Below are 27,528 nucleotides of genomic sequence, written 5' to 3'. Positions count from 1 at the left end.
TATTGGAGTAGAAAAGCTGAATTTAAAAACCAGCAAAAGGCTGTGCCAAGACTACAGCTTAACTTGTCAAACATCAACTTCATATATCAGCCCTAAGAGAAGACTTCAGTTGGATAAGCATGAGCTCCTCTTCAGGGCAAGATTTCTTTCATGATAATCATGTTGAACACAGCTCCTCATTTTATGGAGAAATGTTGGAGAGCTGTTTAAACAGTCGAAAGTTATATGAAACACAGTAAGGTTTTTCAGGATCACCTCTTTCCAGTACAATGTTCCTCTGCCTTCTTTTTGCGGTAATGTTAAACATTCAGAAATTATAGGTGCTGTGTTAGGCTCCCTGATGCTAACAGAGTGCAAACATGTAGATATCCTTCATTCACCATGAACCAACGATTTTAAGATAACCAAAAATAAAGTCTAAAGAAGGTTTCTGTAAACCAGCAGGATTTAAGCTGAAGGTGACTAGTATTCATAGGGGCAGCTATTCAAGGGTCATAACTTGAATAAGAGAAAACAAGTGAGCCACATTCAGGACCCAGAAGCCTTTTCTGTCCCTTCTGCAACCCAAAAGGCTGCGGTGAATTATGAGGCTGCTGAAACAGAGGCAGCAAGAAGGCACACGTGGTCTGTACTTGGTCGGGGAAGGCAGCTGTAGGGTGCCACTGGCACTGCCTGCCCTTGTGCCTGCCCTCCCCATGCAGTGCTACAGGCTTGGGGCAGAGTGGCTGGAAAGCTGCCTGGTGGAAAAGGATCTGGGGGTGCTGGTCAAGAGCTGGCTGAGCATGAGGCAGTGTGTGCCCAGGTGCCCAAGAAGGCCAATGGCATCCTGGCCTGTATCAGCAATGGTGTGGCCAGCAGGACCAGGGCAGTGATTGTCCCCCTGTACTCAGCACTGGTGAGGGCACATTTTGAGTGCTGTGTTTAGTTCTTGAGCCTTCACTGCTAGAAAGACATTGAGGTGCTGGAAGGTGTCCAGAGAAGGGCAAAGGAGGTGGGGAAGGGTCTGGAGCACAAGTCCTATGAGGAGCAGATGAGGGATCTGGAGGTGTTTAGTCTGGAAAAGAAGAGGCTCAGGGACCTTTTCCCTCTCTACAACTGCCTGAAAGGAGATTGTGGCAAGACAGGGCTCAGCCTCTTCTTCCAGGCAGTCACCAACAGGTCAAGAGAACATAGCACCAAGCTGAGCCAGGGGAGGTTCAGGCTGGGCAGAATTTTGTCACAGAAAGAGAGGTTAAACATTGGAATGGGCTGCCCAGGGAGGTGGTGGCATCACTGGATTCAGGAAATGCCTGGATGTAGCACTTAGTGCTATGGTCTACTTGGCATGGTGGTGTTCAAAGGTTGGACTCCATGAGGAGGACTCCATCTTGGAGGTCTTTTCCAACCTTAATGATTTTATGATTCTATTCTATAATTCTACTCCATGGTTCTAAGGACACAAGCTATGCTCCCCTGAGCTGCCCCTCTAGTAACATTCCTGGGGTGCAGCACACCAGGATATCAGCACGTGTCATTCTCATGACAGAACAGTGTTCCCAAGTACACCTGCCTAACTAATTCTGTTGATTCAGTTAAGACAGATTTGGTTTAGCTTAAAGCAAGACTGAACATGTCTCCAGGAGATGCACTCACAACTTTGAGGAATAAACACATAGGTCAGAATCACATAGGTCAGAATACAAAAATTCTAGAAAAGAAGTGTTCTGACACCTTGAACGCCAGTGAGTGAATGGCCCATACATGATGGTGGGAATATAAGTTAGGTGGCTGGGGAAGCTTCAAGGTGGAAAGTTATTTTCCTGAAGCAGAGCAGGGCAAATTCAGTCTGAGGAAGAGATATGGTAGCTGTCCTTGTACAGTCAGATGTCCTATTTAGGGACATTATGAGACAACTAAAAGCAATATATTTTGTACTGAATAATACAATAATTTGGAATATAATTTTTTATATTTTATTTTATTATTTTATTTCTGAGGATTTCCAGACAAGGCTTGTCTTTTTGCACTGTAAAAGTTTCTCCTCACAGACTACTCAAACACAATTCTCTCAAGAAATCTGAGTTACTCTTAGATAACTATGAAGTTACTTCAGCTAAACCCACATCTTTTAATATGTATATGGAAGGAATACCACTCTAATTTTACTCTAAATTTGCGTCTTAGTTATAGTTTTGAAGACTGGCTCATTAGTGATGTCACTGCAGTGGGTGATTCTTTGATATTCTTTACAGTTATGAGTGACAAAACCACAGAGGCTGATTTCCAAAGATAGGGTTTCATCCTCAGGATATGATCAGTCTAGGCTGTTCCTTTTTTTGCAGTTAGAGTTCAGGGTCTCACTTTTAATCCACAGCATTTGAAATAATCTACTTGAGCCACTCTGCCTTTCCCACAAACCTGAGCAATTTTACATGAAGATCTCTGTTTTAACTGAGAAGAGTTTAAATACTTAATATTCTTGTGCTTGGAGTTCTAAACCATGTTGTATGTTCATTTCTCATAATGAAAAATGCATTTAAATAATGTAGATTTTTCTTATTTTGTTATTACTATTGTAAGACTGCAGATTGCTCATAATACGTGAGTGCCTATAGCTATTTGGAAGAGCGGCTACTATCATGTTGACTATAACTCTAAATTAACAGAGGTACATGATTTATGTGCATATGATGTAAGCACTCAAGGGGCAGGCTGTTTGTAAGAGAAACATAATTCTTTTATTAACTTCCAAAATTACTCTGCTTACTCTTTTGGGAATTCACGGAGAACACGTGCATATATAACAGCATAGGAGCAGTGCAAGCAGGGGTGTGATTATGGGAAACACAATTCTGTTTACTATCTATAACATCTTTGATTGTTGATTATTCTTGTCTCTGTGCCAAAAAGAGTCAGAATACTGCCAGGAGTTAGTTCAGGACAGCAGATCATAATGAGTATGATTGTGATCCCTTTATATGGAGAAGAAATTATTTTTTTCTTTCTGTTAAGAAAGAATTAAATCTTAATTTGCTCTGTATGGAGCAAAATTAACTATCTATTACTAGCAGAGCCCCTACCAACATAAAGACAGAAAAAAGTTCATATTAGAGGACCCTGATTCAACATATTTAGGATAAATCATTGATTTTTCCACTTGGCCTTCGACATGTTCCTTAATTTCCCTGCTGAAATTCCTCTATGAAACTGATTAATAATATTAATGTCCTTAGCTAATTTATTTAGAGAATACACAGAATCTGGAATAGTGGGGGTTAGAATATGCTGGGGGGGAACCACTTTATTACAACTAGCCTGCAATAAGAAGGACCTAGTCCAAAATCCTGCTGTGCCTTAGATTTCTGTTAGTAAACAAGAAGAATGAGGTCTCCTGATCTCCAACACACGCTAGAAAGCATGCTGATTTAGTCAACAATGGCTCATTATCTAAAGTGTCTATTGGATTCATTAAGCACTGAAAGCTGTGGATAAAAAAGAGGGGCGTGCTTTAATTCCCTCATTCCTGCTGCCACTTTTCTCGTTTTCTTCACACTGACATTCCTGCTTTAATTAAATGTTCAGCTTCTCCTTGTGATTTCTGCACACACTGTTTCAACGGCATAAAGTGATGTTTCTTTGTGGCAAAAATATACCTGGACTGTTAGTAGATCCTCTTGTGTTTTAGAGATTACTTACTGGGAGTCTCCTCCTAAATATTCCACTTTAAGCGTATCTGTCTGACTTCCTCCTCTGAATAAAAAAGTATTGCCTGGGAAGGGCTAGACAAGCCCACTGTGCAGAATTGATTTTCGTGTTTTGTAAGGTACTGATGACTCCCATGCTTCTGTTGCAAGTCATTTGCATCTTGATGGGCTCTCTTTCACTTCGAAAGCCCGAGCAGCAGCAGCAAGCTGATCTACATTAGAACTTTAGCAACTACAAATACTGAAGCCTTGAAAGAGAGGACAATAAAACATTTAAAATATTATTTTTAGGCATTTTAACCAGTGTTGTGTATTTGAGGGCTGATGGTAACATCTATCTTTTATGTTGCATGTCTAATTATTTGACTTAAAAAACTAACCTATAGTGGGATTGACATCCAGCAGAGGGAATATGATTTGAATACAAACCTTCTGAAGACAGATGACCCAAATTATTTGCTCAATACCACTGAATTCAACCCAAAACAAATTCTCCATTTATTCCAGCATTTTGAAGAGGGCTGCACTTTGTAGTCAGACTAAATGAGAAAGACAGAATACTCTAGGAGCTGGCAGGAGGTTTCAGCTCAGCTGTCCCTCATTATTCCTTTTTTCTTTTTTTTCCTTATTTTTAACTTTTGCTCAATGTTTAACATAATTTCTTACTGTTTACTATTTTTTGGCATTCTTCTATTCTACTGCATATAATGACTTGGAGGCAAAAATTCACAGAAATTATTTGTTAGGTTTCCCATCATTTATCATTAAAATCAAGTTACTGGGAAATACTTGTTCTTATAACAAACAGAGAATAAGAGCATCTGGAGCTAATTTTTTTTTTTCTGGAACAGTGACAAAAATGTGAGGTGACACAGAGGCCTGTGATGTCATCAGTATTTTCTTTAAAGTGCAGCGGAAATGCATACTTTCTTTCTCTTCAAACTGACTTCATAAGACTACTTTTCACAGCTTTGTACTTGTCAAGGCTCATTGAGTAAAAATCTGAGGCAGTAAAGTGTTATAACTATCTCAGCATGTCCTTCTATCCATCCATCCTTATTTAAGATCTACAATTACTTCTTGCTGTGTTGTCTCTTTTCTTATTTTTAATTTCTTTCTGCAGTTAATTTTTATCTCTATATTCTTTACTGTATTAGTTGCTTAGAAAGGTCTTGTTTTTAGACTCTTGATGCATATTTTCAAAAACAGTTCATTAAACACAAGGTAATATTATTTTTAATCCTAAAATTTTCATGGGGAAAAATAATCACATCTTGTTAATAAAGAGTATGTTTTATTTAGCTAATGTCTAAGAGGTCCAAGTCTTATTGTCTAGTACTGGGACAAAAATATTTATATTGTGGTATTAAGAAACCAAGTTCTTATCCCCATATTTTACACAGAAAACAGATGATCTGTGTTGGATACCAGAAAAGAGGAACAAAAATCCAGAATGCTTTTTCCCCGCTTTTTTTCTGTATTCTAGAACATCTTCTTTTCTTTTTCAAATTTTGAAGCTGTTGGCAGGAGTCACTGAGATTACATGCATCCTTTGACTTATGGCTCTTCTGAAAACTTCTGAATGGCTTAAATGTCAGCAGTTTGTCAGCCCTAGGGGAAACAAATTGATCCTCAGTAAGGGAACAATAGTTTAGGAAATAGGAAATACTGTTTTAAATTTGGTAAGATAAATCTCTGTTCCTGAGAGTTGCAATGAACATGAGAAGTGTTGATGCTGTATCTCATTTTTAGAACTCAGTTTTTTCTTTTCCTTGTTAGTATTATGTTTCAGAATTATAATGAACTTGTTTTAAATTAATATTATTAATATTAATAGAATTATTAATGTTTAAAATTCAAGTTAATTTAATTTGTTTAATTAAATTAATTATTTTAAAAAATTAATTAGAAAGCCTTATTAATTGAGCTCTTCTTCAGTCTTTTCATATGCCCTTGGAAGCCTTCTATTCTCAGTAAAAGCACTTCATGGTGTACGTAGTGAGAAAAAGCATATGTGTCCACTCATTCAGGGGCTTAGAAGTATAAAGGTTGTATCAAAAATATGGATATTAGCAAGTTTGAAGAGGCCTCAGACTGAAGTCACTCAGTGTCCAGGAAGCTTTGTGTATTAATCCTCTTTTATGTATCTTCTTAATTTGCTGGTTTTAAACTTGTTAAGAGCTTTTCACGTGCTTAAATTACAATCAGTTATGGTTAAAGAGATGATTGCATCACTCAGATGGCAATAGGCATGTGCTGTTTTGGGGTAGATATAATTTTTAAGTATCTCAGATTGGCATTTTCGCTCCTGTCTTCTTTCAGTGGTTTCAAATGTGAAATATTTTTAATGAGCAAAGAAAGATGTTCCCTTTCTAAATCCTTGTGGTTTCAGAAATTATGGGCTTATCCTCATCATTTCCGGCCATTATGCTCTTTGTAGTTGTTCTATTGTTAAAAGCTATGTTTTAAAAATATCTGAACTTGCTTTATGATGGGACGAAGTATTTTGGAAGAGTCGGAGTTGATGAGGGAGGAAAGCCTTGACTTGTCTGTGAGGAAGAATGAAAGAATTGGTTCTAAGGAGAATCAAGAGCATAAAAAAAGGTGTTTGGCCTCAGACTGAGGATTAGATCTTTTTTATTTGCTCTTACCAGGAAAAGTCTGACTTTACAGGAGTGGCTATTGGAAGCCCATTGTTTCAATTTCAGGAGTAATTCAGTAATCTGCTAGAGTGTGTATTTCAGAGTGAGATAGCAGAGATCCTTTTCTTTCACTGTTGCTGTTTCCCTCACAGTGCTTTGGAGCTGGGCTGGGATCTGGGTCTCAGCAGGGAAGACACCAGCCATGCCCAAGTCCCTTCCTGCATATAAATTCTTCCCCTAAACATAAATTTCCCCTCCTTTCTGTTCTTTCCTTGCCTGCCCCAGAGTTACAAAGGAAAGCTTTATATCTCTGTTTCCCAGGTAACTTTTTTCAGCTGTTTCTTATTGTCTTCTCTTCATGTTGGTCTCTTCAGAGGACTGGCATTTTCAGCATGCAGTACAGTGCTCAGTTGTCACTAGCACTGTACTTGTGCTATGTTCCCACTGAGAAGCTGAAAGTTTGCCATCAGGTGGCTATCCTAACTAGGAGATGATCACTGGAGTTGTACATTTTAGCTAGTCTTGTGCTATGCAGAAAAGTTGTTTACGTCCTCTCCTGTGGAGCTCAAGTTCTACAGCAGAGCAAAGCACAGCAGAGATGATTACCAGCTCTGCATTCAAACTGAAGACTGAAATTTCATGCAAACACCCTGAAGGACCATGCTAGATCCTATTCATAAGCTCAAACAAATCCTCCAATGTGTTACAGAATTTTCCCTCACTCTTTTATTTTTTTTCTTTAAAGATGAGGTATTTTAATATTCTGAACTTAACTTTTTTTTAATCTTTGTGTATTGTGTTAGAAGTCACGATTAGGAAGCAATAAAAGAAAGTAATTGTGCAGTAATATGTACTCATATTCACTTTCTTATTTCTCCTACTGTTTGCTAGTAATACTTTTTACTCTGGAAATTTGAATGATTTCTTCTATATTTCCTCTAATAATGTTTAGTTGCAATGTGTGACTTGTGTCCTTGTTTTAGACTTTTCTCAACTGCACTTTCAGCAGAATACACAGTTTAAATTGCAGAGAGACAGCCTTAAATAATGAAGTGTCATTAGAGGTTTCTTGCCTGTGTTCATTATAGCTGATATTTTTCAGCTTTCTCACTTTGTGTTGTAGTGGTAAATGTTTCCTTTATGCCTCTGACCTTTAATACATTCATTAAATTTAATGAGTTTAAAATGTAAAAGAAAAATCATCTTGCCAAACAGAATCATCAGGACTCTTACTTAATAGGAAAAAGAGGACCAGATTCACAAAGCAGGTCTATACAAAACTACTTTGTACTCTTTCTACCTGCTATGATATTCTGTTGATACAGTACTTTCAGTCTGATAAAAGCTGAAGGAAAAATAACAGCAGGCACTTGAATACCATTCTCTCTATGTGCTGTAAGAGAATTTGCTATTTTTCATAGTTAGCAAGGCACTATTTATGTCCAGTCATGACCTAAGAGTCTACTGCAAAATGAAAAAAGGTGTCTTGTCAGAGGAGTCAAACCTGGTTTGTCATTTGTTCACTTTTTATTTTATAGGAAGAGTTAAGCCACTGCTGTCTTAGTTGTGATTACCAGTAGTTCTTGAAAATTGTGCCAAAGTAATACACGATGAAAAATTTACTTGCTTGTCCTCTTCAGAAAGATCTCCCCATTGTATCAGGCTAGCACAGTTTGGGAGTGGGACATGCTCCCTGCACTGTGTTACGATGAGAGAAACTCCTTCTACAGTACCACTGCTGAAAAAACTTCCTTCCCAGGCACAGATTCTGCAAACTGCCATCTCTCACTTTGTCATACTGGAGAGTCCTAAAGACCTTCTACAGACATGCCAATGTTTTGGTGGAGAGAAGAGTGGGCTCTTGCCTAGCATTTTCAGCAATTATTTACCTTTTTTCTGCTAGGCTTGTGAAGAGGTGAATAAATTCAGACTGCAAACCCCATAGCTTCTGTCATTATTTTAGCAGTTAAAATTTTTGGTGTGTGTGCAGAAACTGCAAGAAGTCAACGAGATGTGGCACAGTATCAGCAGTGACAATGCTGACATGGCCTGGGTTTCTCCTGGACTAATCACACTCAACATGACACTGCTGGTGTGCATGGGCTCTTTGCCCCAGCTTCTCCTCCAACCTTCATGCTTGATCTCCTACCCTCCTCCTGAACAAGGCATCCTGATACAATCACGTTGGTTCATACAAGCAAAACCAGAAAAATAGCATGGAGTCAAATCATATTTGCCACTATTGGATTATTCATTCTCTGCATAAGGCATATTTTGATCTGCTTCTCTTTGCCTTGATCATTTAGACAGTAAACCCTTCTGGGACAGGGACTGGTTTGCAGAAAGAAGGATCACACTCAGCTAATTGCAAGGGTGCTCCAGCAGTTGAGATACGGATGAATTATAATCAGTAGATGTGACTAAGAGGTTGTGTCTCTACTGGTTATTTCCTCATGATTTACATGCCATCTTGAGAACAACATATTTAAGCACTGCCAATGCATGATGATGAACTGTCTTTTAAAGAAGGAGGACCAGGCATATTCTTTAGATATTGTTGTATAGATTTTCAGACCATAAAAAGAGGTAAGATACAGCAATGGTTAAATTAGGTTTATACAGATATTCAAAGGGTTAATTATGAAAATGTTGGCATCCTATTGAAGCCTTCATAAGAAAATGGAAAAGCAGAGAGGAGAATTACCTCACAGTAATGTTTTGTGTGGTTTATTTTGTATGGGAGAAAGCTGAAGCAGAGCATAGAACCTGTGCAAAGCTACTACATAAACATGATTCTGTTTGGGTATGACCAGAGGATAAAGATAACTGCATTGATGATCTCCTATACTTCTGCAGTGACACCTCTGGCCATTTCAAACTGTGAGAAGCCCAAGATGTCTGAACAGAATTTTCTACTACAAGGAAGTTACATAAAAGGAGGGAGACATTTTTTCATTTAACATCCTGCAAGTCCACTGCCTAGACAAATCTGCATAACTGATACATCAGCTTCAGGGTCTTCTGAGGGAAAGGAGTATTTTGTTTCTCTTTAATCCTACCATTCTTTAATCTGACACTGTACCATGAGCCAGCACTTAAATTCAGGGTGGTTTTCATGGGTTTCATGCTTTAAAACTCTATTTTCCCTCTCTAATTCTTATATCCTAAACCTATGACTTCTTTTATTTTCAAACTCATATTTGGGCAAAAGTCACTCTAGCTTAATCTTACTGGAGATTTATGAAAAAGGTTTTTGTATGGATTCAGCAAGGGCGTCGTGAATTGCCTCAATAAAGCTCAAACAGCTTTACAGTAGCTATTGTCTATTCCATAATACCACTCTGAACATAAACTATGCCATTATACTGGAATTAACCAGCTTGACAGATGACTTTAGTCTTGTTTTGAATACATTGATTGACATGTCATTTTGACCTGAAAATAATAATGGGATGCTGAAAAGAGTCTACAAATTTAAGCATCGAAGTATTGCTCGATTTACTTCAATAGTCTTCAACTTTTATAATACAACTGCGGAATACATTAAAGATTATTTTGGTACTAGCTGATCATCTAACTGAAAATATTATTTTTAATAATATTAATATTATTACAATTTTATAAATTTATATATATAATTAATATATCTTTTTATATTTATTCTATATAATATATATAGTTTATATAATTTTTATATATTGATATATAATAAAATATTATTAATTAATATTAAGTATATGAATAATTTACTATTGCCTTTACTTATGCTATTAATAAAATCAAAGCTGAGGAAAACACTATATTACATGGAAAATTAATCAGATTTTGTATTAATTCTTACCTCTTTCAGTTGCCCACTGTCTGAGAATGGATAGCATGAAAAGTACTTTTTCTAAAAAATTCATTTTATTAATTGGATTTTACTGAGTATATTAGCAGACAGGAGGCATTAGGATGATCTGCCCTGATTTTGGTTAGGAGGTATACACTTTACTTTCCAGTACCTAATGAAATCTGACAGCTCCAGCTTGTCTGTTTCTTCCTTCTTGGAATGGTTTTAACACATGGCTTTCATCTTCTTGTCTTTGAGTTGGCCCATGGTACTGTGTGCTCATATGGAATGCTGTAACTTGATATCTATATATTGCTTTTCTAAGGAGTATGCTGTGTTTAATGTCAGCTTCCTTCTACCTAACTGCTTTGTATCAAGACTATCTTGTGTTACCATCATTATTGTCCTTTGCATTGGTTCAAAAAGCTGAAAATCTTGGAAGTACAAAGCAGATCATATGCCTTTGTCATGGATCTCCTCTGCACCCATCTCTGTTCTCCTTGGTATGGTTTAAGTAGGGGTGTTTTTGGTGGTTTTTTTAAGTAGTTAGCAATTTCATATCACTCAATTTTCTCAGTTCTATCTTTTCCACATCTGTAGCAAGCCTGTTCCTTTTTGTAGCATAAGCAACCAAAAATATAGAGTGATTGAAATTAATTTTCATTCCATTGTGTTGGTGTAATTTCCTTTGGGTTACAGTACTCAAAATATACTCACAGACTGCACTGGTATATAACCTGATTTTTTTGCTGACATTCATGTTGCTCAATAATGGCAATAGTTAGTCCTGTCTTACGGTATATTAAAATGAAGCAGCACTTACCACAACACTTCTTTTAAAAAAAAAAATTAAACCCTTTCAGCTTTCTTATTTCATAATCTGTCCCTATTTCACTATTTAGATGTATTTAATTGCCTGACTCACTTATCTACACAATTCCATTAGTCCGGCCAGTGCATTTTGAGTTTTGTTTCTCCCCACTTCTATTTACTATTTACTGTCCATCATTCTAATTTACGTCACTCTTGACGTTCCATTATTCTAAAATTAAAACTTTCATGTTTTTTCCTCACATCAGCCAGAAGTGAACACTTTATCCCATCACACTGTAGCAGTTGAATCAGCCTCTGTGGCACTGAGTCCAGTCACACTTACCCATTACATGAGATATTATCACTAGTTTTTATCCTTCCATACCCAAACTTCCTAAGGTCTGATGATATTCCTCACAATGAAGTGAGCCGATGGTATTAGTAGCCATGGTTGTCCAAGGATGTATTTTTCATTAATTTTCTGGTGGTGCTCTGAAAGTAATTCTCAATTTCCCAGGAATTCTCATTGCTCTTCTTCTCTTTCTCTGAATATTGATGATGAAGATGAAAAGCCATAAAAATTATGACTAGCATTGCCAGCACCACCATCACTAACACAGCATGCTGGGTAGGTGGCAGTCCTAAACTCAGGTTTTATTAGAAAATTCTCAAGTATATCTGCCAGGTATCAGGGCAGACCTTTCCCATGAAGTATTGCTATGTATCCAGGAAACTGCCTCTGTGGTAGGAAATCCCCACTGCACTGGAGTTATACAATAACTTCAGGCAGGCATTCGTGCTCCATTTTTCTATAGAGTAGTGACAAGATTATAACTATGCAGTTCAGATTTTATTTAATCACTGATGGAATTTCTTTTAACAGAATAGCGTTTGTTCTATTTGGAAAACCCTGAACAATATAAAGTGATATTTTCCTTAGCAAGATGATTGCTAGTGACAGACTGGAAGGAGGACAGCTGTATTCTAGGACTTAATACTGCTCTGACAAAATGAATGGAATGATGCTGGTTTTTACCAGCTGAAGGTTGGTCCCAGGACTTGGTTCTGCTGCACGGCAAGAGGAGAGGCGAAGTGTAAAGTTCTGTGAAGGTCAGGGCATAAGTTAAGGCTCTTCAAAAGTGCAGCTGCCCCAAAGTCAAGCACTGCTGTGGTAACTTAGCACCTCTCCAACTGCGTCCTCTAGAATTAATCTGGTGAGTCATTGCTGAACTTCTGAGGCAAGTGAATCTGCCTGCAGGCAAACACAGGCTTGGAGGAACACAGAGTCTTGCTCCTTGCGGCAAGCCTGGTTTGAGCTGGCTCAGCTTTCCCAGGATACTCCAGCCAGTCTGGCAGCAGATCACACTCCTATCCCATGGGCTACTCTTTAGGTCTCCCCACATCAGGACTTTGTCAGGTTATTACAGAATCCTGCAGGTTACTCTCTATTTTCTTGAAAATATCTCCATACACTAAGCTTTCGGTCTTAAGCTGTGTTACTCCAGCTGTCATTATCCCAAAGCAGACACAAGAGTAGAATTGTGCAGTGGTTGGAAGCAAAATACTACATAATCCAAAGAGCTCTGTCTATTTTCCCTTCCATCTCCACAAGTGTGCATCAAATTAAATTTACTCAAAATTTGACAAACTTGTCCTAGATCAAAAGTAATGAAATGGAATGCATGTTTTCAAATGCCTGTAGCAGCATTGATTTGCAATTCCTCATGCAAAATAATTTTTATTGGACTTTCTGTAGTCTGTGTCTTTGTCGTAGGCAAAAGTAAAAATATCCTATTGGGCTTATTCTCTCTTCCTCGGGTTGCATATGCAGTCAAATAAAGCAGCAGATAAAGCAACAATGAAGGGTTCAGACTTTCCCGACGTTTTTGACTAATAACTGTGAATGTAGCATTACATTTCAACATGATTTCAGGAGACTTCTGAATAGCATTCACTGATAACCTCTATAATTAGGATCTGCTCAGTAAAGGTGGTGTTTTCAGCCTGGTGTAAGCTCTCAGAATAAGGACATCCCATCTTTAAGAGTGTCCATTGATGCCTTTTTCTGGTCTTAAAATCAAGAGTCAAACACAGTTAGAAGGGAAAAAGGGGTTTTACCTCGGTATTTATTTTAAGGATCCTTAGGTGCACTACATGCAGGTCATATGCGCTGAAATGCATACTGCAATGCTCACTCCCAAAAGATCTGGTATAACATTATAGGTGTTACTAATTAGCATATCTATCAAAGATTCCCCAATGAGAGGCTTGAATAAGCCCCCCCTTCCCCAAGGAACCTTCTCCTGGATGGTTTTATCTTAGTTTACAGAATGTGTTCTGGAGAGCACCTTGGGGTCTGGAGCATTCTGATCCCTAACTATGAAACTTCTAAAATGTTTAGTCTCTCAGCTTGACAAACAAGTCCAAGAATGTCGGCTAAAAAACCGCTAAGAATATAGAAGTTGTAAAAAGGTATAAAAGGTGTAAAAGAAAAGGCAAAAAATCATCATGGCATCACCATGTTCATCAATTGAAAGGGAAAAAGCTAGGGTGCTACATGAAGAAGCATGAAAGCTGCAATGAAAGCAGAGAAGTTCTCTCTTCCACCAGTTTGGTTGATTAGCATATAGTGGACACTGCAGGTAAAACAAGTCTTAAAGAAATTGAAATTGAAAGTGATAAGAGGGAGCCTGTTTTGTGAATCCAGATAAGAAAGGCTGCCAGGAGGTCTGTGTAGGATGAAGGAATGGAGATGGAAGAAAATAAAACAAACACAGTATTGACACTGACTTGGCTTTTGTTCTTCAGTTTTATCTCTAGTTTTTATTTTGCTTTGCTTTTTTTAAAGAAGGCTATAAATAATCTACCATGAAATGTAAAATAAGTGATTCCAGCATAACAGTCCCCTAAATCTTCCTCCAACCCTCCCTTCTTAGTCACTAGAAGTGTATGAAAAATGCAAATCACTGAACTCAAAAACTTGCAGCCTCAGTAACTGAGGTAACGGGGTTTTGTTTATAAGAATAGCATAGCACTCTGCAGCATAAACCCTCAATTAATCCTTTAGTGCAACCTACGACGATAGACTGCATGGCATTATCAAATTCTGTTTTAGCTGTACCATAAGCACAGTAAGTTAAAAGTGCTTCAGGCAGCTAAAATGACACACTTGAAATTTTTTGTTGTGTTTCTCTGTTCTGCATTCAATTGTGCTAACGGGAAAAAGGTGAGGGGGAGAGAAGATCAGAGAAACCCACACAGGTTTTAAAATAGAATTTGAAAGGTAATGATCTTTATTTACGTATTTTACTGTGTTTTTTTCCATTGTGTATACATATAATCCTTTCAATCCTTGCCTTTTTATGTGGGTGTGGGTACAGATCCTTACCTAATGCAGGCAAACTAGGTGTCAGTGGGAGTGGCATGGTGCCACTCTAAATACAGGTTAGACGTAAAGTTTTGACTGCCTAAGTTTTGGTGCTTACCCTAGATTCAGGTTAGGTGTGTAGGATGCATCTGTGGGTCAGGGAGAAACCAGGCTGCATCCCTGTCTCCTCAGGCAAGGCATAGGTGTGCACCACCCTCTCTTTTCCTGTGTCCTGGCATATTGATACAGGGCGGGGGGAAGCCAGCAAACAAGTGTTCTTATTGAGATACTGAGGATGACCAGGCATGTCATGCTCTGCCCACTGCCTCCATTTGCCTTTGAGATGCAGCCATACCTGGCTCAAGTTTCCTTGATAATCCTCATAGGTGTCTGCAGAGATTAACCTTACTCTGGGAAAGCCAATGCCTTTCCTTTGACCATGAAGGAAGCTAGGACTGAATATTTCCAACACAGACCACTCAAGAAAATGTCTGAAGTTAGTGGGAAGAAACTACTGAAAAGATCTGTCTTTGGAAAAAAAGAATGTATATGGGATGTGTACAGGAAATGATTTATAGCATACCTTTCTTTGTCTGTATTCCTAGTGTGCAGCCTGAATTCTGCTAACATTGAATGGATGTTTGGCTTAAGAATGCACTTAGTGCATCTCAATATGATGGGATTAATTCCTTGTCCTCTTTTGGCCAGTCTGACAAGAAACAGAAATGTGTTTCTTCAGTTTATTTGTACATCCTGTATCTTCTCAGCCAGGTTTTCCATTCCCACCTTTCTCAAAAGCTTTTATTGTTCTGTATTATTTTCTGTCATTAGAATTTTCTTACTGGTATTCACCAGATATACAGGCACACATTTCTGTGAACTGTAATGCAAACTACCTGCTCTACCCTAACAGAAGTATTTGCATGAAAGATGACCAGAGATATTCAAATTTAATTCTATTCTGAAAAAATCCTGAAGGCCCTGAAGAACATGTGTTAGGTGATTTCCATTCCACTACTTTGAAACAGTACTGATAATGAAATGTCCTATAGGGATGGCTTTAGAGACACAAGTAGTCAGTGTTGCAATGCAGTGATGGCAGAGCCTGTGGTGCTTTGGACATGTTATTGCTACTGCATTGTGTTCTGGAAGATAAGAGAAACAGGGTAGTTATGGGCTGTTTGACCAGTATTGCTGGAGGGCAATGGTTGTGATTCCTGCAGTGTGGGCTCCTCTCAAGCTATTCTGTGAATGATAGAATCTAGGAGGAAGCAGTGGCATTACCCAAGAGAAAATGAACAGATTCCTTGGAGTGTTATTTCTGGCAAACAATGTTTTTCTCTTGGATAGCTTTCATATTGCTGGAAGACCCAGCAGGCATCAAAGTGCTAAGGCATGCTATGTTTTCAGGCACCTGTGAAGACAAATTGGTTGTGAATTTTGGGTTTTTGAGTTAAGTGCCCTCAGGACAGGAGATGAAAAATTAGTCCTCCTGTTTGTGAAATGTTTTCTGTGTAGCTAAAACAAATTTTAAAAACCTGGTTTCTTCCAGTGAGGAACAAATCTACATAGAAAAATAATTTCCAGATTAACCCCCATTTGTGTGTGGTTTATTTTTTCCAAACTGACTCAGTGTGCTCGAAGGCATTTCATTTTACTTTCAGTATTTCTGAAGAGGATAAACTTCAGTCTCGCATGTGTAATTTCAGGGAAGTTTTATTTTCTTTCAGCATTTTGTGTCTATGTTAAGACAGGCTAATCACAGGTATGGATGCACTGCTCTCTCTCTCTCTCCAGGTAGCACCAGGCAGAACAGTGTGTACACCTTACCACCTGCAGTCACAACTGCAGCTAGACGTATGCCCACTCCCTCTTCTCTCTCTCATAAACGATAATTATTTTCTCTCACCCTTTATCTTATCTCCTCAGATTATTAACACTGTGGGGCAACAATATTCCTTTGCTTTGTGTTTTTACTGCACTGAGAAAAATGGGATGCTGATCTGTTATAGTTTCTGGGAAAAATTGAACTGACTGCAATAAACTATGTATGCATATTACAAGGAAAGGATATGACTCCAGCTAGCAGGAAAACCACCACAGACACTATTTTGCCTATTTCAGGAATGGAAAGAAAAGACTCATGTTGTTTAAAAGGCTTTATCTTCCTTTTATATTACTTTTTTTCTCCTCTTACGAGTTGTTCAGCTGTTGCCTAAAGCAGCTTCTAGATTTTTAATCTAATGACCATGTTGTTAAAGGTCTTCTTCTAAGCCCCTGGCTTTTTTGTTTCTTAATCCCATTCATTTTTTCTCCTCTGTTCCCTTCCCCTAGATGACTGGCCCTGGTGGAGCTACTAGGTCACTCCTATCCCTGACAACCTAACCAGCCCAAAAAGTACCAGGGACCCCATTAGTTAGAGAGCTGTCGAGTCCCTTTGTGGTGTCTGTGTTTGGTTCTGTGGCATATACAGGCTGGTTCATTTTTTAAAATCTCTTTGTTTTCTGTCCTTCTGGATTTCTTTTCCAATGGCTTCATTCATAGCAGGCAGAGAGGGCTGACAAGTGATAACCTGGAATAAGACCTGCACCCACAGTCCTTGCGAAACTGGGAAGAGGCTACCTTTTCATTGCTGATCCTCTTTTTCCCCCTGAATATGAGAAAGATGGAAAATGTTGATGAGCTTTTTATCCTCATTGTCTGACTGGCTAGAGAGAGAAGTAGGAACTGGCAGTGGGGTAGATGCCTCTTTCCCTGCACAACCCTTGGTGCTGCTGTGGCAGGGAAAGGACAGTAAGAGCTGAACTGGTCCACAAAACTCTCTCTCTCAAATCTGTTCCCTCCTCTTTCCTATAACAAGTGATACCCCTATTGAGAAATTACATTTGTCCTCTCTAGCTCATTTGTCCCACAGCACTGCCAGCTGTGGAAGTGGATTCATGGCTGAATGGGCATTATCAATCCATACCATATGCAGCCCTTTAAGTTTCAGCAGAAAATTAGTTATTTTGGAAGAAAAAAATGGGTTCTTTTGCTGCTACTCAGGCAGGGGTAGATGAAGGCCACAAGAAGAGGATCAGTGAAGTTGGCATGTAATGACATTACTCTCCTTTGAAAACAGCTGAGGTGTTTGAATTTGAAGCCTTTGAATTTCACAGAAAATCCTTGCTGTGGTGTCAGGTGTTGGCTGCACATTTTCATACGGTTGTTTGTAATTTTTTCCGCTTGTTAAATCTGTGTACATAGCCTCAAATATTTTTTTAATATGGATATTTACATTTTTAACTTGGGATCACTGAAAAGGAAATGTAGTGATGCAGTAATATGTACTGTTGTGCACATTTCTTCCTCTGCTGTGAGGAAAAATAGTAAACATGATATTTAAAAATATCCAGAGGTCTTGAATGTCACTTTTGCAAGAATCATTGAGTGCTGAAGATGAAGTCTTTGATCTCTGAGAGGCTCCTCCAACTAAGCTTTAATGAATGTGTTACCTAACTGTCCTTCAAGTAAGGCCATGATTATTACTTTGTTGTGTAACATTTCAGAAACTGAAATGCTGAGATTCTTCACCAGAAATGATCATTCTCTCACGTGTCTGGCTGTGATTTGCAATGAGGCAGCATCTTCTGTGCTGCTGGAATACAAGTTTGTTAAACGTTGGTTCAGGATGGTCAGTGTACATGGATGGGCTCCCTTTAGGTGAGGTTGGTGTGCCCGCAGACCAGAAAATGTTGCTGCTCACCAGCTGCCCTGGCCGAATCACCAAGTCCCTGATCCACAGGGTGTGCTGACATGCAAAAGCTGTGGTTTTGGAAACCCTCAAAAATGAACACCCCATTTTCCCCTGGTGGATTCTGGGTGGAATGAGATGGGTATCTGGAGGAAGCCTGTGCTGCTCTTCTGTGGCAGAAGCGCACAGGAGACCTGTGAAGCTCTCCTAAAGCAAACTTTGCTTCCAGACAAGGAAGCTCTTGAGCAGTGCAGAGTTACAACATAGCCAGTAGAAACTCATGAAATCCACAGTTCCTGTGGTTCCTGTGCTGAGCCTTGGACACCACCTGAGTGAGCTATTAATGAGAAGTAAGAAAACCTGCCCACCGATGTCAAAATCCATCAAAAGTAGAGTGATCCTCTGTAGAGTTTCTAGGTTTGGGGAATATCTTACAAATAAATGTACGAAGCTGCTTCATGAAGAAACTTCTGTCTACTCATAACATTAGGCATTAATTCCAAGCCTCTGTACTCTTCTCAGTCAATTGGCTTCACTTCTGGCTGATGTTCAGCATGCCTTACACTAAACTCAACAGAACTTTAAATTATAGTTTCTGAAATCAAACAACAACAACAACAACAAAGAAACAAGTTTGGTGGGTTTTGGGTTTTTAAAAAAATTTTCAGTGATTATTTAGTATGTCGTGGTTAGTGCTTTCCAAAATGTTTAAAAAATGTGGTTTAAAGCATCTTCAACTTCAGGGCAGACCCGGAAATGCAAAAGCTGGGCTACTTACAAGATTTATGCTTCTGTTTGCTGCCAGCCAGATGGATTATTGACTTGCAGGTGGGAGAGATTAGGAAAGAATCAATGAATCACAGGGGCAGCCTCTGGTAGAAATGCCTCCAAAAGCTCAAATGAATATCCATAATGACCATCTACTCAGGGCCTCAGTCTGCAGCACTCACTCTGCACAGCTTACTTCATCTTACTTGCTCATGAAGAACAAAGCACTTGGCTTAGCAGATTTGTCAACAGTGCCACACTGCTCACAATTAACCTCCATTTTCTTCCAAATAGGAACAAATCCTTAAAGAGAGCAACAAAATGTTCTCACACATCATATGGCAAATGATGGCCCAAAGTCAGGGTGTGATATTTACTAACCGGAAGGGAAATGTCTGTGTGCACACTCATTCACAAAGAAGAAAAATTTACTGTATTATTTGTCTTTCCTTAGTAATTAAAGATGTCCTGCACAGCCCAACCCCTGCAAAGATTTCAACAAGAACACCACTGTTATCTTCATCTAGTGCTCGACAAATGCTTTAATGCTGTGATCAAGAGGAAAGCAAAATTTCATCCTAAAAACTGCATTTAGTTTATAACCCTGATTTTAAAACCAGCTGTCTCTGTCACTGCCATGAGATCTTGATGTGTGTTACCCACGTGGGAAGTCTCAGAGAGTGTTTGAGTGCATATGAGGCGCCCCTATGGACGATACTGGGGAGCTGGTGTGGGACCAGCAGCCTGGCTTTGGTGCCGCTGCAGGACTAGAGCTCTTTGCTCCTCTCCTCTGCCTGCTGCTGTAGGGTCTTCATGAAAGAATGCCTTCAGGTCGGACGGCTCACTTTAAATGTCAATGAGACATCAACAAGATTATTTCTTAAAAAAAAAACCCCAAACACAAAACCCTCAGCATGTTATTTTCCTATAGAAAATACCACAGAGAATTATAGGACTTAAAAAAGGAAAGAAGGGGGTTGGCAAAGGGGAAAAATAAGTTTCAAGGGGCTTTAGGTTATAGACTAGCTTCTCTAGACGGTGACAAAGTATGAGCTTTCAGGAGTTTAACTGCCCCACTGGCAGCAGCAACTTGTGAGCTGCTCTGCCCAGGTCTGGGTCTCACCATCAGGCACCCATTAAGTGGCAGTGAGCGCACAGTCTTTATTCACAGGATCCTGCTTAGACTCTGCCCACTCATTTCCTGTAGTCTACCCTGCTGTTCTGATCCCTATTTTGATGATCCTGGACTGCATTCCCATTCATTTCACCCTTGGAATCGATGTATTTTTTTTATCTTTTTTCACTTGCTCATCTTGACCTGTCTTGATTGTGGCCTTTGTCACTTGCTTCCACCTGATTGTCAATGCAGCCTAGAAAATAGATTTATTGCCTTGTCTCTGTCAAAAGGGAGAGAACCTTTCTCTCGTTGTTCAATAATCAGGAGTTTTTGTGCCTTTCCTTGTCACAACAACCACTAGTTACTGGTGATAAGGCAATGGAGCAGGCAGACCACAGAGCTTTGATCAGTTATAGAAATGCTTTCTTTCTTGCTTTGTGTGGTTTGTAACTGCTATAATACTTGAAGTCAGATAGAACTAAAGGAATCATAACTAATAAGGATATAAAGGAGATGTGTTATTTAACTAGAAATTCCTTGTACTCTAAAGAGAAAGTTAGACTGTTGCAGATGGAACTAACCTGGGAGTTAGTTCCAGTGCTGAATCTGGATTGAACTGGTAGAAGGTTGAGATTACAACATGTAACTGTCTATACTCATGACCTTTTCTTGATTTTGTACTTCACATATAACATGATTCATATCTTTGTACTCCACTGTATAAAATGAATATTTGTTGTGCTGGAAACACTGTTTCTCAAATATCTGACAGTCTGTTTCTCTGCCACATTGTTCTTCTGCTAAAAAAAAAAAGATTATAAACTCATTTTACAAGGAATTTCCGAGAGTCTTCCTGGCATACACCTTGTTTGGAATTCAGATTTTTGTATTATTTCATGAGATCAAATCCTGCTGCCCTTATTCAGTCAAAACTGCCACAGATTTCAGCAATAGCCTAGCCTAACTAAAGTAGGGTGCGAAAATCAGGAAGGAAGGTCTAGATTTTTGCCAGTACAATATTTAAGAAGCAACAAATATCTGTGTTACTTTCTGTTTATAACATCTGTGGAGAGGATTTTTAAAATATTGGCACTGTCCTGGGTATGTGGGAGCAGGGATGGAAATACATAATGTGCCATGGGGTCCAGTTTCTTACTTCAATGACGAGTTTGTAGGTCTCCAGCCTACTCCTAACCCATTGCGATTTTGTTACATTTCAAGGCAATATCCAGGTTACTGACAAAACGGGAAGTGCCAATGATCTCTAGGTCTGCTGTTTTCCAATAAATATTGAAAAATTTTGTGATTGCAATTATTCGATAAAATTACATTAGAGATGTGAGTATTTACAAATACATTCAGAATGGGAACTTTAGCATGTTGGGGGAGGACAGCTTAAGGTTACTATGCAAGTAACCTTCATTCATTTATGTCTTGCAGTGTGCTCAGGTTAACCCACTTCTCTTGCAGTATCCAAGATACTTGCTCAATTGCTATAGGCAACTAGAAGTCTGAAATAACTAAGTATTTAATTATTTAATTTTTAGTAAACTGGTAACTACATTAATCAACTTTGACATTTTCTCTTTTCCTTCAGGGTTATTTTTTTCATCTTAGGTTTTTGCCTTTAGGAGGAGTTAGAATGAGCAAACTAGTTGGACACCTGAAACATTACAGTTTAGCACCAACAGAATTGTTCTAGTCAAATTTCCCACTCAATCCAAATCCCCTACCACTTTACTGAGGAATAACGTAGCACAGAAAAAGTACTCCCCAGTCTAGAAAATAGACAAAAGCTGGTTCTGCTGGAAAGAGAAGCAGAGACTGCAATAAAACTCACTGTTTCCAAGTGAAGAATATAAGTGAGAGCACTCATTATTTCTGGCATTGCCAAAGAAAGATCTGGTCTTTAAAGCAAATCTGACAGTGATAATGCAGTATAAAACTACTTCAGTTTCGAGACCATTGCAATTTCCCAGCTAATGTGTGTACAGATTGCTTATGAGGCACTCCTGTGAAATGCATTTGCCTGAGCATCAGGCTAGACTGCAGTGTATTAAAGGGCACACACAAATGAATCCTTAATAAGTCATCCACCCGACACCCTCTCTTTCAGCAGCAGTGTTACAAAAAGCTGGTAGTGAAGATTATCATCTTCTGGTGACCAAAAGTCCCATGCATGCCCAGCACTTCTGGGGCAGTTCAGTCCTGGCTAATAGCATGGGCTTTCCAGACACACAGTGGCTTTCTGTTTGCACATGCTGTCCTCATTAAGGAATCTTTTTACAGACTACTACTCTTTGTGAATTTTGCCAAGGGCAATACGACAGGGGCTTCTCATGGAACAGAGTGTGGTGTCTTATGAAGACTTCTTTATTTTTTCAGGCTAGTGAGTCTTTGACTTTCATGATTTTATGAGGGTACTTCAAAATATAAACAAGAAAAAACAGAAGAGGAGGAATGTACTTTTTGCTATCACATTGCTAGTCAGAGTCTTTAATGATTTACAGCAAGAAGCTTGTATTTTCATTATCTTCCTTTAATGAAAAACTACAGGAAACAAAATTAACAATGTTGGGCAAAAGGTCATTGTCAAATTAGCCTGAAATCTAATAATGAAGAGTGACCACAAGTTCACATCAGATAGTAACGGCTTGGTTTCTTTTGCATTAGTAAAATGTTCTATAGGTAGGTGGCTTGCTCCTCTGAGATACTTTTGGAAAGAAGAGCAAATGGGCTGTGATGTCCCCTCCTAAAAAGAGACAGGTGTGCAGCGACAGGTAGGAAAACCTGAGCAAATGTATGACTCCAGATGCAAATCTGGAGTTGGGCTGTTTCATTACAAGCAAACCAGGAAAAAGAGAATGTGTTGTTTGATGTCCTGCTGTATTTACCTTTTTCCTAAGACTGAAAAATAGAAGTTCTTATGCCTGTCCTGTTGCTATGCTTGGTGCTCATCTATTAACCTGGTCCAGATCCAAGTTGTGGTTTATTAAATCATAACTGCAACAATGATTCTCCCCTGTAAGAATGCAGAAAATTAGAATAAAAATAGATTTTCTTTTCAGTAGATAATCTGCATTAAAGGGAGACTTATACAGCACAGTGAGAAGCACAGCAGTAAATTGTTCTACTCTGATATTTATCTGTCCAAATATATGTGTCTTGTATAAGCGAAGTTGAAAGGAAACTCTGGCGCAGTCACTGTCCATCACTGCAGCTCCAGTGCTGAGCTGTCGGCTGCCATGTGGAGAAAATGAGAACAAACTCTTCTTCTGACCACTATAATGGCTGTTCATATATGAATGTTACGTGCACAGATGCAGTGTTCGAAGGGGACTGGTGTCTGTCCATTTGCTGCCAGCACCCATGCTGGCATTTTTTGTGGAGGAAGAAGAAAGTAGGAGAGCAGGAGGCTGGACCCCAGAATTTTCCATAGGTACTTCAGAACTCACAACATGAGCACCAGGCTTGTGTATTTGGCACCCTACCTGTGCTAGTAAGAGATACAAGAAAACTTGTTTTGCTTACATATTTTGACCATCATGGCTGCAGCAAAATTACTACTATTACTCTGATGTACAAACACCACCTCTCACCCACACTCAGAGCTCATTTCTACAGATCACATTTGTAAAGTAAGTTTTTCAAGTGTTTTCTGAGACCTAGAATCATTGCCAGGTAAATTGTAGCAAATTATAATAATGAAAACCAGTGATGAAACTCCTAGGCCCAATTTCTATAGACGTGAACTTGATCACTTTTCAGTATTCATATGAAAACAGATCCTAAAAATATAAAAGGATTTTTTGTTTTGAATTTTGGAAACACCGAGGAGCACAACAGAAATGAGGTCCTTACTATGTCAATCAATAAGAAACAATTTGCAGAGCTGCCCCTCTGTTTGGAGAATAGAAAAGTGAAATTAAAAGCAAAACATTCCTCCCCTCAATTTTGCTAAAGAACACAGACATGGAGCTATTAATTGGCTTGCCTGGTGTCACGCAGGATTTGTGTGGCTGATCAAAGAACAGAAATCAGGTCTCCTAAGTCCTGTTCTTCTGCCTTGACCACAAAATAATCCTTCATTTTAAATGCCTGCCATTTAGCTCTCCTGGATATAATGCTGGCTGAAGTGTTACCACTGCAGTATGTAAATGAAACTACTCTGTTCATCAAAGCTGGACGAACAGATGAAACTCCCATTCCCCAGCCTCAGGACTTTAGGTACTGCTTTCTTAGTATTTAGAACAAAATTAAATGGGACAAACTCTGTGTAACTAGAAAATTCAATAAATCCCCCTGACGAAACTGGGCAGTCTGAATAAAACACAGCCATGAACAAGCGGATAGTCTACTTCTACATTACTCCTTCAAGAACAATTTCATTTTCAACAGCAACTGTAGCTCTCTTTGATTGGGTTTTTCATAAGCACACGGTGGAGCTGTCCAGATTTGCTCTCTTTGCTATGGTACAGCTGTTCCCAGTGCCAGAAGGACATGTTGTAGGGAAGGGCTCTCCATGCTGCCATCTAGGATGTGAATTTGCTTATTTTGTTGTGCTCAGCATCAACACAAGTGTTGTGGAATGTGCAACAGCATGAGGGAGGAAAACTGGCCCTGAGAAGATACAGGCTGCTCTCCAGTGTGCTGCATCTGTGTCTTCTCATGTGATTTCCTCCCTTTAGAGACCTGATAACTCGTTTAGGGAAGAAGCAGAAGAGTTTTGCATGTTAAAAAGGGGTCCACAGAGCTGAAAAGATTCAATGACTTGGCAACTGCCTGTAGTGTAAGCCAGCCCCTGTCAGCTCCTGTGTAATGCGAGCTAAGAGCCTCTTCCCTGCATGGGAAACCTCAGTTAATAATTCCCTGGAAGTAAGGTGTCTAGCCATAGCCTGAGCACCAGTATGATGCAACTCGTTAAGGAGACAGGAGCGAGTTAGCAAATTACATGTAGAACTTTAAAAAAAAACCATTTCAACTATTTGTGTTAGAGTTTTACCCTTAAAAATGAGGCCTGAGACCTGAGGCTTCAAAAATCCAGCCTTAAACCCCAAATCCTCAAAGGTCTTTCGACAGCCAATTCCCAGTGGCATAAATTGCTTTTGGAAAGATATTTTATGTGTCTAGCACACATAAGTATTTTTTCAAAAGAGCTTGCAAAAGCAGCATTGCTGCATTGATAATGGAGTTTCTGCATGTATAAATTTCAAGGAAATTATCTTTCTGAGTGAGGAAAAAATGTATTTCCTAAAAAAAGCCACCCCAAACCCTAATGTTTTGTCTTATTTATTTATTTATGCATTTATTTATGTCAATTATTGAAAAGTGAATTTCAGTCCAAGCCTACAGTATTTATCTGATTACACACATAGTTGTAGGATGCTGTCGACAAATTATAGGCTTTGGTCTGCTCACCCAAGAGTAATGATGATACATTTGGCTAGCTTACCTGGAAATATTTTATTTGCATTTTGGACTCCTTTCAGACAGCTGCACGCTTTTCTTCCTCTGGGTACCATTCACTAACAGGTAGCTTTGAACTGAAAATTAAAATTTTGCTTTCTGTGACCAAAGTTAATTTTTGAACTGTTTCTTCTTACCCACAAATCTCCTCCTCTGAGAGATAAATTGCATTTTATGTTAAAAAGAGACAACAAGAATCAATTTACACCAGCTCAGTGACTACAAAAGTGTGATGTGTCATGAGAGCTGGCAGTACGGCAGCTGCCTGGACTTCCCTTGCTGAAGCTGCTGCACAGTGTGAGTCACTGAAGAAACAGGAATATCTGGTCCACAGTGCTCCTGCTCCTCAACCAGGGCATGCTGCTTGTGCTCAGGAGTTGTGCATGTTGCTGCTATCCACAGCTGGTGTCACAGCAGCTCAGTCCTTCTCTCATCAGCACTAAAAACTCTAGTGCTTTAGCCTTGAGCAACTGATGTTGAGCAAATATGTTGTTTGTGCTCATGTGCTGCTGAGCTCAGCACAATATGCTATTAGGAAACGCTGTGTGCCTTTGCAGCTAATTTCTATTGCTAAGGTAGCTGGGAGGGCAGTGAGCTGTAGACTGGTGGTTTTACTTTTGTGGATAAAACCATGATGTATTTTCCCTACTAGATCAAGCCGACTTGGGAACCCTGGAAAGCTCAGTGAGGCATTACAGACACTGCTTGTACTGTTGTTCCTCCATTCACAATCTCTAAGCCAGCAACTCAGCTTGGCATGCTGAAGTCTTGATCCCAGCTGCTGTATCTAGCAAGAATTGATGCTGTTTCACTCATCTGGCCCTTGATGCTGTTAAGCTCTGGAGCTAGTAGGAATCCTTTTACTACTGACTTTTATCTTTTCCAGCTATATGGTACTAGAGTTTGTAACGAGAAAAGTATGTGTTATTAGTAACACCTGTATTTTCCTTAGTACTAAATACTCAATAGCATTTGATGGTCAAATATATGCTTCTCACTTCATTAAAAGGGTAATTTATTCAACTTAGAGCTAACTTTCAAGTGTGGGTTATGATATTTTTAGCTCCAGACAGTGTTTTCTCATTGCTGTATCATATTACCTCCTTGTACACCTTAGCTGCAAATGTCAGATGTAAAGGATAAATTCTAATTGATAAGAGAGTTGCTTTAATGTAACTTCATCTGTTGAAATAACTTATTACCTGAACCAATGCTTTGTCTTAAGAAACAGACTATACACGCAAGAGAGTAAAAAATTTTTCAAATGGTAGTCTTTGCCTCATCACATGTCAAAAGATAATGTTTGTTCCTCAGATAAAGTGAATCAAAGAATGCTACAAACTTTCTATTTCTGCCCTTTCTAGATAGCTTAAATTCATGCTAGAATTTCATGCTGCATGGTGCATTTTATTAATTGATGTTGTTAGTTTGAGATTTCATTGATAATGAGCCTGTTCAGATCACGCAGGTATTTTACTCCTTGCCCTAATTGCACTGTTCCCCCAGAGTGGCAAGACTAAGCTAGCTATAATTGTTCCTCTTTTGTCTTCATACAGTACCTATGGGCACTGATCTACACCTGGGCTGAAAAACCTCTTGAATCTCTGGTTACTTCATTTTTCTGTGTCATATTTCTGCATAAAAACAAAATGAAGAATCTTTTAGACAGAATTATTGTCCAATAAAATATACCGATGAGTATCATCTAGGCTTAAAAACCTTAAGTCAGACCTGTTTACATGTCTTCCCTTCCTATTCCAACCTCAAAAAGACTACATAATTCCTAGTCAAAGGCTCCAGTGATGAAGATCCATCATATCTATTTATGTGCCCCATTTTCTTAGTGACATAGAATAGTTCCTAATTTTGCCTCTGAATCTTCTTTGTTGCAATTGAGTTGCCATTATGTCACATCTAAACAGACAATAACAAGTTGTTCCCTTCCTCTTTGCAATTGTCTTGTCTGAATTTTAAGGCTTCTTTTGAGATAAACACAAATTATCTCAATCACTATTCACTGGTGACGTTTCTTAGATTTCTGGTATTATGGTGCTCTTTCTCGTGCTCTCTAGGTGCCCAGATCATTCTCCAAATGTTTGGTCCAAAA

This window comes from Corvus kubaryi, unplaced genomic scaffold, assembly GCF_017639235.1.
Source record: "Corvus kubaryi isolate FWS band 111438036 unplaced genomic scaffold, C.kubaryi_AGA036_p1.0 37398, whole genome shotgun sequence".
Classification (NCBI taxonomy): Eukaryota; Metazoa; Chordata; class Aves; order Passeriformes; family Corvidae; genus Corvus; species Corvus kubaryi.
Note: the sequence above shows the minus strand (reverse complement) of the source record.